This window comes from Squalius cephalus, assembly GCF_949319135.1.
Source record: "Squalius cephalus genome assembly, chromosome: 5".
Taxonomy (NCBI): Eukaryota; Metazoa; Chordata; class Actinopteri; order Cypriniformes; family Leuciscidae; genus Squalius; species Squalius cephalus.
In genome coordinates this window covers 31,555,717-31,567,439 of record NC_137126.1, presented here as the reverse complement: position 1 = coordinate 31,567,439, position 11,723 = coordinate 31,555,717, and the positions used below count along the sequence as shown (strand labels likewise).

General features: G+C 39.7%; 1 pseudogene across 1 annotated transcript; it reads left to right on the top strand.

Moving 5' to 3' along the window:
- Positions 1-312: 312 nt before the first annotated feature.
- Positions 313-10,142, top strand: LOC307158346 (myosin heavy chain, fast skeletal muscle-like; annotated as a pseudogene). Its single transcript, XR_013824062.1, has 30 exons — positions 313-389; positions 485-629; positions 717-887; positions 983-1,370; positions 1,491-1,561; positions 1,711-1,798; positions 1,915-2,032; positions 2,127-2,250; positions 2,354-2,490; positions 2,582-2,837; positions 2,928-3,170; positions 3,278-3,454; positions 3,547-3,692; positions 3,777-3,867; positions 3,951-4,340; positions 4,426-4,552; positions 5,139-5,257; positions 5,344-5,540; positions 6,290-6,342; positions 7,452-7,603; positions 7,715-7,880; positions 8,002-8,126; positions 8,231-8,534; positions 8,653-8,856; positions 8,943-9,068; positions 9,159-9,329; positions 9,452-9,556; positions 9,642-9,737; positions 9,823-9,951; positions 10,091-10,142. The product of XR_013824062.1 is annotated as a myosin heavy chain, fast skeletal muscle-like (transcript).
- Positions 10,143-11,723: the final 1,581 nt, after the last annotated feature.

The window sequence follows — 11,723 nt, the reverse complement described above, 5'->3', positions numbered from 1 at the left end:
AGCTTTAAAAATGGAACGTATATGTCATACGAACACATGGCACAATTCACTTCCATATTAAGAAACTATCTCTGTTGTTTACATCTGCATCAGTTGAAAACATGTTACATTGTACACACCCTCTACAAAATATAGCTCATCCACCTGTCTCATGTGACATGATCTTCACATGGTTCCATTCTATCTATAGTCTCCTCATGCACTGAACACATGCATAACTCTGGCTTGATAAAATACATTATGAAATTATGAATAAAGAAAAATAATACAAATACATAACATTAAACAGTAAATTTTTAGTCTTCACTGCTGATATGCTGAAGGCTTTGTGCTACCCCAGAGTCAAGGTCGGAAATGAGTTTGTGACCAAAGGCCAGACCGTGCCACAGGTATAGTAACATTTCCAGCATGCCATGTGTTTAACCTAAAATTCTGGCTAATTATTACAGAAGCAGAATAAAATGTCACTCTATTCTACTTACAGGTGTACAACTCTGTTAGCGCCTTGGCCAAATCTATCTATGAGAGGATGTTCTTGTGGATGGTCATTCGTATCAACCAGATGTTGGACACAAAACAACAAAGAAACTTCTTCATTGGTGGATATTGCTGGCTTTGAGATATTTGATGTAAGAATGATTCTTTTATCTCTTTTATATTTGTAAATTGAATCATATTCAGAAGTCAGTAAATGTTTCTGTTATTTTTTCCTCCAGTTCAACAGCATGGTGCAGCTGTGTATCAACTTCACCAATGAGAAACTGCAACAGTTTTTCAACCACCACATGTTTGTGCTGGAGCAAGAGGAGTACAAGAAGGAGGGCATTGTTTGGGAGTTCATTGACTTCGGCATGGACTTGGCCGCTTGCATTGAGCTCATTGAGAAGGTTTTTTGTTTTGTTTTGTTTTTCCTATTCATTTCCATGGTCCATTCTCAAAATCTTAAACTTTTAGTAATGAAACAACATTCTTTTATAAACAGCCCATGGGTATCTTCTCCATCCTTGAAGAGGAGTGCATGTTCCCCAAGGTTACAGACACTTCCTTCAAGAACAAGCTGTATGATCAGCATCTTGGCAAGAACAATGCTTTCCAAAAACCAAAGCCTGCCAAAGGCAAGGCTGAAGCCCACTTCTCCCTGGTTCACTACGCTGGAACTCTTGGCAAGAACAATGCTTTCCAAAAACCAAAGCCTGCCAAAGGCAAGGCTGAAGCCCACTTCTCCCTGGTTCACTACGCTGGAACTGTGGACTACAACATTTCTGGCTGGCTGGACAAGAACAAGGATCCACTAAATGAGTCTGTTGTGCAGCTGTACCAGAAGTCTTCTGTCAAACTCCTAGTTACTCTCTACCCACCTGTTGTTAAGGGTAAAAAAACTGAAGTGTTAACATGATTATGTACATCATTTTAACCAAACTTTGATTCAGATTTGCACTCTTTTCTTGTTATTACTTTATATGTGTTTTTTTGTCTCTTTATCTGAATAGAGACTGGTGGCGGCAAGAAGGGAGGCAAGAAGAAGGGTGGCTCCATGCAGACTGTGTCTTCTCAGTTCAGAGTATGTCTTTGTTAGCGAGCAAATGTGAATAATGATGCAATTGAAAGCAGTGACTGTACATGAGCTTCTTGACTATAGGTCAGAAAAATAATACATCAACACTTGAGAGAATGTGAGTAAGAATGCTTAATATTTTCATGATTAAACAGGAGAACTTGGGCAAGCTCATGACAAACTTGAGGAGCACCCACCCTCACTTTGTGCGTTGTCTGATTCCCAATGAGTCTAAGACTCCAGGTAAAGTAATAAAGGACTTAACAGATATTCTCATATTAACACAATATTTAATGTTAATTTATTTAATAATGTTAATATTAATTTACCAAGTTTATTATGTAAACTGTTTGTTATAGGTCTCATGGAGAACTTCCTGGTTATCCACCAGCTGAGGTGTAACGGTGTATTGGAGGGTATCAGAATCTGCAGAAAGGGTTTTCCCAGCAGAATCCTCTATGGTGACTTCAAACAGAGGTATAAATGACACCATATGAAAATACCATTTCCTGTTGGAGACTCTTTATTAGAAGATATAAATCATTTTGATAAATCTTCCCATCTTCCATAGATACAAGGTGCTGAATGCCAGTGTTATCCCAGAGGGACAGTTTATGGATAACAAGAAGGCCAGTGAGAAACTCCTGGGATCCATTGACGTTAATCATGACGAGTACAGATTTGGAACCACAAAGGTTAATATTCAGCTTTACAACTTTCAAAGATTCAGTGATCATGATCATTTAACCTATACAGGTAAATCAATATATTTTGATTTACTGTTTTACTTCAATTCAGGTGTTCTTCAAAGCTGGTCTTCTGGGAACTCTTGAGGAGATGCGTGATGAGAAACTGGCTGCTCTGGTCACAATGACTCAGGCTCTCTGCCGTGGTTACCTGATGAGGAGGGAGTTTGTGAAGATGATGGAAAGGAGGTGCGTATTGTCATTATTAAAGATGACATCAACAATAACTGCAAACAGTAAATAATGATGATTATGTAATTTAATGATTAATTATTCACAGGGAGTCCATTTACACCATCCAATACAACATCCGCTCATTCATGAATGTCAAACACTGGCCATGGATGAAGGTTTATTACAAGATTAAGCCTCTGCTGAAGAGTGCCGAGACTGAGAAGGAGCTGGCAACCATGAAAGAGGACTTTATAAAATGCAAAGAAGATCTTGCCAAGGCTGAAGCCAAAAAGAAGGAGCTTGAAGAGAAGATGGTAGCACTGCTGCAAGAGAAAAATGATCTGCAGCTGCAAGTAGCATCTGTGAGTATTCTTGAATTGATTTAATTGAATTTAGGCTCCATTAAATTGAGCAATGTTGTTTCCAATGATATAGCAACCTGTTATTAACAGGAAGCTGAGAATCTCTCAGATGCTGAGGAGAGGTGTGAGGGTCTGATCAAAAGCAAAATCCAGCTTGAAGCTAAACTCAAAGAGACAACTGAGAGATTGGAGGATGAGGAAGAAATCAATGCTGAACTGACAGCCAAGAAGAGGAAACTGGAGGATGAGTGCTCTGAGCTGAAGAAAGACATTGATGACCTGGAGCTCACCTTGGCTAAAGTGGAGAAGGAGAAACATGCCACTGAGAATAAGGTTGGAGATTGAGTTGGTCTAAGATTAGATTTAATCTCTGTTTGATATGTTGATATATATACTATGAACTGTAAAATATAAGCTTATTTGGAACAAAAATCATACAGGTTAAGAACTTGACTGAGGAAATGGCAGCTCAGGATGAGAGCATTGCCAAGCTTACGAAGGAGAAGAAAGCCCTCCAAGAGTCACATCAGCAGACACTGGATGATCTTCAGGCCGAGGAGGACAAAGTCAACACCCTGACCAAATCAAAAACAAAGCTTGAGCAGCAAGTTGATGATGTGAGTTTCTAATTAAACATGTCATTAATTCATTAAATTCTTTTTTACTTTGATCAAAAATAATATATATTTTATATAACATTGTCCTGTAGCTTGAGGGTTCCCTTGAACAAGAGAAGAAGCTCCGCATGGACCTGGAGAGAGCCAAGAGAAAGCTTGAAGGAGACCTGAAATTAGCCCAAGAGTCCATCATGGACCTGGAGAATGACAAGCAGCAATCTGAGGAGAAAATAAAAAAGTAATTAAAGCATGAAATCTTTGAAAACATTATTGTTAAGCTGTGCTATTGTTTTACAAACCACTTATCGTGGAACACCCACAGGAAAGACTTTGAAACAAGCCAGCTGCTTAGCAAGATAGAAGATGAACAATCTCTGGGTGCTCAACTCCAAAAGAAGATCAAGGAGCTTCAGGTATTTTGAGATTTTTTCAACATTACGATCAATATAATTAAAAGCTGAACAATAAAAATCGAACTAACTACTTTCCACCATAGGCCCGCATTGAGGAACTTGAGGAAGAGATCGATGCTGAGCGCGCTGCTCGTGCCAAGGTTGAGAAGCAGAGAGCTGATCTCTCCAGGGAACTTGAGGAGATCAGTGAGAGGCTTGAGGAGGCTGGAGGAGCCACTGCTGCTCAGATCGAGATGAATAAGAAGCGTGAAGCTGAATTCCAGAAGCTGCGTCGTGATCTTGAAGAGTCCACCCTCCAGCATGAAGCTACTGCTGCTGCCCTCCGCAAGAAGCAGGCAGACAGTGTGGCCGAGCTGGGAGAACAAATCGACAACCTGCAGCGTGTCAAGCTGAAGCTTGAGAAAGAGAAGAGTGAATTCAAAATGGAGATTGATGATCTTTCCAGCAACATGGAAGCTGTTGCCAAAGCAAAGGTTTGAAAATGGTTTCTAAAAAAAAAATAGGAAATATAACAAATGTGGTTAATATTCTTAAGAATCAAATCAATTGTGTTTACAGGCTAATCTTGAGAAGATGTGCCGCACACTTGAGGACCAACTTAGTGAAATTAAGTCCAAGAATGAGGAGAACCTTCGCCAGATAAATGACCTCAGTGCTCAAAGAGCAAGACTTCAAACTGAAAATGGTAAGTAATGGCACAATATCTCAAAAATATCAAACAAAATAATACAGCATTTTATTTTCTCCACTAACAAATGCAGACAAACAATTAGTATAAGTAATTCATCCTCCATGTAACATATTCACATGATCCTTTGACCTCATTCTCAATGCTCATTTATTATATTTTTATAAAATAAATGAAGTGAAGTGACATGAAGGCCAAGTATGGTAACTTGTACTCAGAATTTGTCCTCTGCATTTAACCCATCCAAGTTAGTGCTCCCACATTAGGAGCGATGAGTAGTGAACACATCAGCAACACACATACCTGGAGCAGTGAGCAGCCATTCACTGCGGCGCCCAGGGAGCAATTGACTAGAGGCCTTAGTTGGGTGCCTTGCTCAAGGGCACCTCAGTCATTTCCTGCTGGTATTGAGAATCAAACCCGTGAACTTTGGGTTAAAAGTCAGAATCTCTGACTATTAGGTCACAACTGCATCATATGATGATGTAATCTATTTTCCTAGCCTAATTGTGTAGCAAATGCTTTTCTCATATTATTAAATGGTTTATTTTGAATAGAGCAGACATAGTGAAAATTTTAACAGGTGAGTTTGGCCGTCAGCTGGAGGAGAAGGAGGCTCTGGTTTCTCAACTCACCAGAGGCAAACAAGCTTTCACCCAGCAAATTGAGGAGCTTAAGAGGCATATTGAAGAGGAGGTTAAGGTAAAACATCATAATCAATACATGCACATATGTGTCAATTACTTTACTGTAGAGAAAAGCTAATATTATGTGACTTTGTCTCCTAGGCTAAGAACGCACTGGCCCATGCTGTGCAATCAGCCCGTCATGACTGTGACCTGCTCCGTGAGCAGTTTGAGGAAGAGCAGGAGGCAAAGGCTGAGCTGCAGCGGGGAATGTCAAAGGCCAACAGTGAGGTTGCTCAGTGGAGAACCAAATATGAAACTGATGCCATCCAGCGCACTGAGGAGCTTGAAGAGTCCAAGTATGTATATTATTGTATACAATTTTCAATTTTCACAGCAATTTTATAGATTAGAATTCAAAATCATATGTATTACTTAAAGGCACACTATGCAGCTTTCCGTTTTTGTCAAACAGCGACCCCTAGAGTCGCTGTGGAGTACTTGTATTTAACATTACTGTCGTAAATACCACTCTCGCAGAGCCGTCTCTGCACTCACGGTCTGATCCCTTCCGCCCTCTATACCGCTACCCGTTCAGTAGGATGGAAGCTGTAATGAGTGGAAATAAGGTGTGGCCCCTTTAAGAGCTGTGCTCGACCTGTTGAACTGTCGGCAGTCTGTATTGTATGTGCACCTCGAACACCCCATGTATGCGGGTTATTTCAGTTTGATGCTCATTCTTATCCTACTTTTGTTTATCAAGTAAAGCTGTGGACGGTAGAACGGATGACAGACAGTTACACGAGTTCGATTGGGGAATAAAGTGCAAGTTGTGAGATGCCAATCGCCTCCGTGAGTCTGTCTGGCCTCTAATAACTTCATCTGTGAGCTATCCCTATTGTGTATATGTGCAGTGCCGTAAAGCAATTCGTTACATCGTGAGACCTGGGCCCGCCGGCCCAAAGTTGCAAGGGTGGTTTTTCGGCTTACAGGCGCTTGGGGGCTGCGTGACGACCACCATTCAACCCGAAAAAAGTCATATAACTATTCCAATGACTCCGAAGCTGTTCGGTTAAGGTAAAAAAGTTACTTAGTTCACCTTTAACAGGAAGAAGCTGGCTCAGCGTCTACAAGAGGCAGAGGAACAAATTGATAGGGCTGGTCCGAATACCATTTTTTGAGCTTCGAAGCTTCGATATGAATTAACATCGAATATTCGAAGCTTCGGAGGGAGGGGGCTGAACATATTCTTCTCTCTAATAAAGGCAGGAATCTCTATGTGTCTGTCTGTTTGCATTTAGATTATTTATCTTGCATTTTGAACTGTTCATCCAATCGACTTCACGAGTGCAGTGTCACATTTGGTGCAATATAGACACGCGAGACGTGACACGTTCAGAATTAATAAACTTTTAATACAGAACAGCGCGAGCGGGAAGCGCGCGCGCCTCACGCGCAGGGCTCCGAGAACGGACACTGCACTAGTGATACAAAACACAGCCTAATATTTTTCTGAGTAACAAATAACTCTCAAATCAGAAATCAGCAGCACAGTAATTACTGACACAGTAAAGGGTAGGCTAATATATTGTTTCTATTCTATTTCCACAATGTCAAAGCTCAGGCATGCACTTCTGCCCATACAAACTCCGCTGTTCTGCGCTCTAAAATAAGAGTATTGTATTTCGCCCAAAAATGCTAAAAAAATAACCGTGTGAGAGCGTTTTAGGCTATATCATGTTATAGCCAGATATGACGACGCTTACAGCACGCGTCACCGCAGATCAGCATCTATCAAGCCAACGTGCAAACTATCGCAAATCAAAGTGAAAGTGGGTCGCAGATGCTTTAACACACAATCAACTTCATTAAAAGTAAAGAACCGAAATGATCTTACCAGGGCTGTTGCGCGCTCTCTTATTGCGGTCTTTGATTTAGAAATTTTAGCTGACGATCAGTAAAATGCAGCTGTTGCTGGTGACGTGCACTCCATTATGCCTATGCCTATAGCGCGGGATTTGAAGTTCGGATTCATATCCGTTTTGCAAAAACACATTTATGTGTTCATTGTTCATATTGATAAATCAGAGAGAGCTATCCGATCTGAGAAAACGCATGACAGCCCCATTCAAGCGCGAATGGGAACCGTTTCTAGGGGTATGCCAGGTGTGGAAAAAAAATAAATTAAAACGAATATTCGATTGTCAAATTTGAAAATCGAATACCAACCCACCGAACGAATATTCGAATACTCGAATATTCTGGTACAGCCCTACAAATTGAGGCCGTAAACTCCAAATGTGCATCTCTGGAGAAGACCAAACAGAGACTCCAGGGTGAGGTGGAGGACCTCATGATTGATGTGGAGAGAGCCAATGGTTTGGCTGCTAACCTTGACAAGAAACAGAGGAACTTTGACAAGGTAAAAAAAATGAGTCTTTCTGTGATATGATATTAACTTCTAAAAGTAGTCTGGGCTTGTTCAGCATGATACAAGTTAAATGAACCTGATCCTGAAATATCTCCACCAAAGGTCCTGGCTGAATGGAAGCAGAAATATGAGGAAGGTCAGGCAGAGTTGGAAGGTGCCCAGAAAGAGGCTTGTTCACTCAGTACTGAACTGTTCAAGATGAAGAACTCCTTTGAGGAGAGTTTGGATCAGCTGGAGACCCTCAAGAGAGAGAACAAGAATCTGCAGCGTAAGAATGAAACCGACTGAGAAACGAAGAATGAAAAGACTTCAATGTTTTAATTCTAAATGAGCTTTAAAAAGTAAACACACGTGATTATGATTACAGATAATGTTTTTTCTTTCTATAGAGGAGATTTCAGATCTGACAGAGCAGATAGGTGAGACTGGTAAGAGCATCCATGAGCTGGAAAAGGCCAAGAAGACAGTGGAGACTGAGAAGGCAGAGATTCAGACCGCCCTGGAGGAGGCTGAAGTGAGTATCTGGAGATCAATATGGCATTCTAGCTAGAACCATCACACTGTTTTGTTAATGAATAATTGTATTTTGATTTGTAAATGTTGCTTTATTTGTCATAGGGTACACTGGAGCATGAAGAGTCCAAGATTCTTCGTGTCCAGCTTGAGCTAAACCAGATCAAGGGAGAGATTGACAGGAAGCTTGCAGAGAAGGATGAGGAGATGGACCAGATCAAGAGGAACAGCCAGAGAGTCATTGAATCCATGCAGGGCACTCTGGACTCTGAAGTCAGGAGCAGGAATGATGCCCTGAGAATCAAGAAGAAGATGGAGGGAGACCTTAATGAGATGGAGATTCAGCTGAGCCACGCCAATCGCCAGGCTGCTGAAGCCCAGAAACAGGAACGTTCAGGGACAACTCAAGGTACTTGACTTCTGTTCGACTTTGTGATGTATTAATTTGTTTGTATAATCCAACCTGTTAATAAAAAGCCAACAGAAAATACATCAAAAGCTTATTCTAAAGCTATTGTTTTGTTCAGGATGCCCAACTGCACCTTGATGATGCCCAGAGAGGACAGGAAGACATGAAGGAGCAGGTGGCCATGGTGGAGCGCAGAAATACTCTGATGCAGTCTGAGATTGAGGAGCTGAGAGCTGCTCTGGAGCAGACAGAGAGAGGCCGCACAGTGGCTGAACAAGAGCTGGTGGATATCAGCGAGCGTGTTGGGCTGCTGCACTCTCAGGTAAGGACATTTTTTGTTTTACAATGAAATTAAGGAAATTGAGAGCACCATTTAAAGTGTCCAAACTGTTGCTTTCCATTTTGTAGAACACAAGTCTCCTGAACACCAAGAAGAAGCTTGAGGCTGACCTTGTTCAGATCCAGAGTGAAGTTGATGACACTGTACAGGAAGCCAGAAATGCAGAGGAGAAAGCCAAGAAGGCCATCACTGATGTGAGCAACAGTAGCTGCCAAATGTTTCAAAAGATACTTGTGTACTTGAAAAAAATGTGGATCTAATAACTTTCTGTATTAATGCAAAAGGCTGCAATGATGGCAGAAGAGCTGAAGAAGGAGCAGGACACCAGTTCTCACCTTGAGAGAATGAAGAAGAATCTGGAGGTCACAGTGAAGGACCTGCAGCACCGTCTGGATGAGGCTGAGAATCTGGCCATGAAGGGAGGAAAGAAACAACTCCAGAAACTGGAGTCAAGAGTAAGATTGCCTTTATTCTGATGTTAATAGTTATGATCTGAAAGGTATAAATTGTGTAATGCTTTAATACTTACATACATGTTTTCATTGACTGAAATATTTTTTTCTCCCACAAACTATAGGTCCGTGAGCTTGAGGCTGAAGTTGAGGCAGAGCAGAGACGTGGAGCTGATGCTGTTAAAGGTGTCCGCAAATATGAGAGAAGAGTCAAGGAGCTCACCTACCAGGTACAAAAAAAAAAAAATGTGTTATAAAATTCAGGTCACATTATTCTGATTATGTTCTAGTCTGATCCATGTTTGTTATCTGCAGACTGAGGAGGATAAGAAGAACCTCAACAGACTGCAGGATCTGGTTGACAAGCTTCAGCTGAAGGTCAAGGCTTACAAGAGACAGGCTGAAGAAGCTGTGAGTATCTCATTTGAGAACTATAAACACCCTGTGAATATATTAAGTTACTGATATAATTGTATTGTATGTGAATTTGCAAGAGGAACAAGCAAACACTCACCTGTCCAAGTTGAGGAAGGTGCAGCATGAGCTTGAGGAGGCTGAGGAGCGTGCTGACATTTCCGAGTCTCAGGTCAACAAACTCAGAGCCAAGAGTCGTGATGCTGGAAAGGTAATTTATATGATAATACCAATTCAAATGTTTCACTGTTTATGATGTTCAATATTCATTTTAACACAATTAATTTAATTAAACACAGAATCAGTTATATATTTGCAATATCATGTTTTTTTTTTGTTTTTTTTTTCAGGCCAAGGAGGCAAAGTGAAACTCTCCATCCCACACATTTTGATTTCTCTTAACCCTTTCACGCATAGTGGTCACTACAGTGGACAGCTATTAAAAATGCATTTTCTTGAATTTGCACGGGTTTTTATGGCAAAGTTGCACATCAATCTCTTCATTGGACCCTTGTGCATCATCCTATAAATTGCAATCAAGTGGCAAGCCTTTGTGTTTCGATTTTTCCCCCCTCCAAACTAAGATGGCCAAGGGTCAGTCAGACATGCCAAGTTGCTCCAGAATATCCACCCATTCCTTCGAATCTAGGAGACTCTTGGAGGTAAAAAAAATATTGCAGCATCAAGCAATATCTAATGAGTCATATCACAGTAAAATTTTCCAAGTTTTGATTTTAGATTGAGAGAAAACTCTGATTAATCACATGTCCACTGTAGTGGACGTCATGCATCAACTGCTATATTTCAGCTACAATTCATAATTATAATGTGAATATTGTTTTTGAAATTTAAAACTTAAAAACTTAATCTGCAGTGACTTTTTTACTGTAAATAAATGTACTTGTATTATTAGAAAGTAATTTTCATTGACATTGAAAAAAGTCATGTGATTACATATGTATGACACTTGTAATGCATTACTTTATTTGTTAGATCAAAAAGTAATCTGATTTCATAATGCACGTTATTGTAATGTGTTTTTTTACTCATAACATCAAAAAGTAATCTGATTACGTAATGCATGTTACTTGTAATGTGTTTCTTTACTCATAACATCAAAAAGTAATCTGATTACATAATGCATGTTACTTGTAATGCGTTTCCTTACTCATAACATCAAAAAGTAATCTGATTATGTAATATGCATTATTTTAATGCATTTCTTTACTCATAACATCACAAAGTAATCTGATTATGTAATGCATGTTACTTGTAATGCGTTTCTTTACTTGTTACATAAAAAAGTAATCTGATTAGGTAATGCACATTACTTGTAGTTAATTACCTGTTAGATCAAAAAGTAATCTGATTAGGTAATGCATGTTACTTGTAACACATTACTTTACTTGTAACATCAAAAAAGTAATCTGAATGGGTCATGCATGTTAGTTGTAGTGCGTTACCCCCAACACTGATCATTTCAGATGAGATTGAAAAAACGTATCGCTAGGTTTTCTCAGAGGAGGGCTATGATAGAAATGTGCATGTCCATCTTGAACATAATCAGAATTATCAGCTAATAAGGGTAAATCTCCATACTCTGGTGCACTGGAGGGAACATCTGAGTGGTTTCCACAGTTGTACCTTGACAGACTGTAGAAAAATCTGATGGAATCATGTCCTCATGTTCTGATATCAAAGATACGCCAAGTGCAACTTGTATGAAGTTGTATGAAGCCTTTGCAATATTTTGCATTTAGATTTTTTGTATATATTTTATAGTTTTCACATGATTTGATATAATTGTATTGATTAGTTCGTTAAATTCACATACTTTATGTGTTTGATTATTGTCTTATATTAAATCTAGTATATCTTAAGTTTAAACCAAATGCATGCTGTCCACTCAAGTGGACATCTGAAGATCTCTTTGAAAAATTTGTAAAAAAATAAAATAAAAATCAATTCTTGTTTTTCATGCCC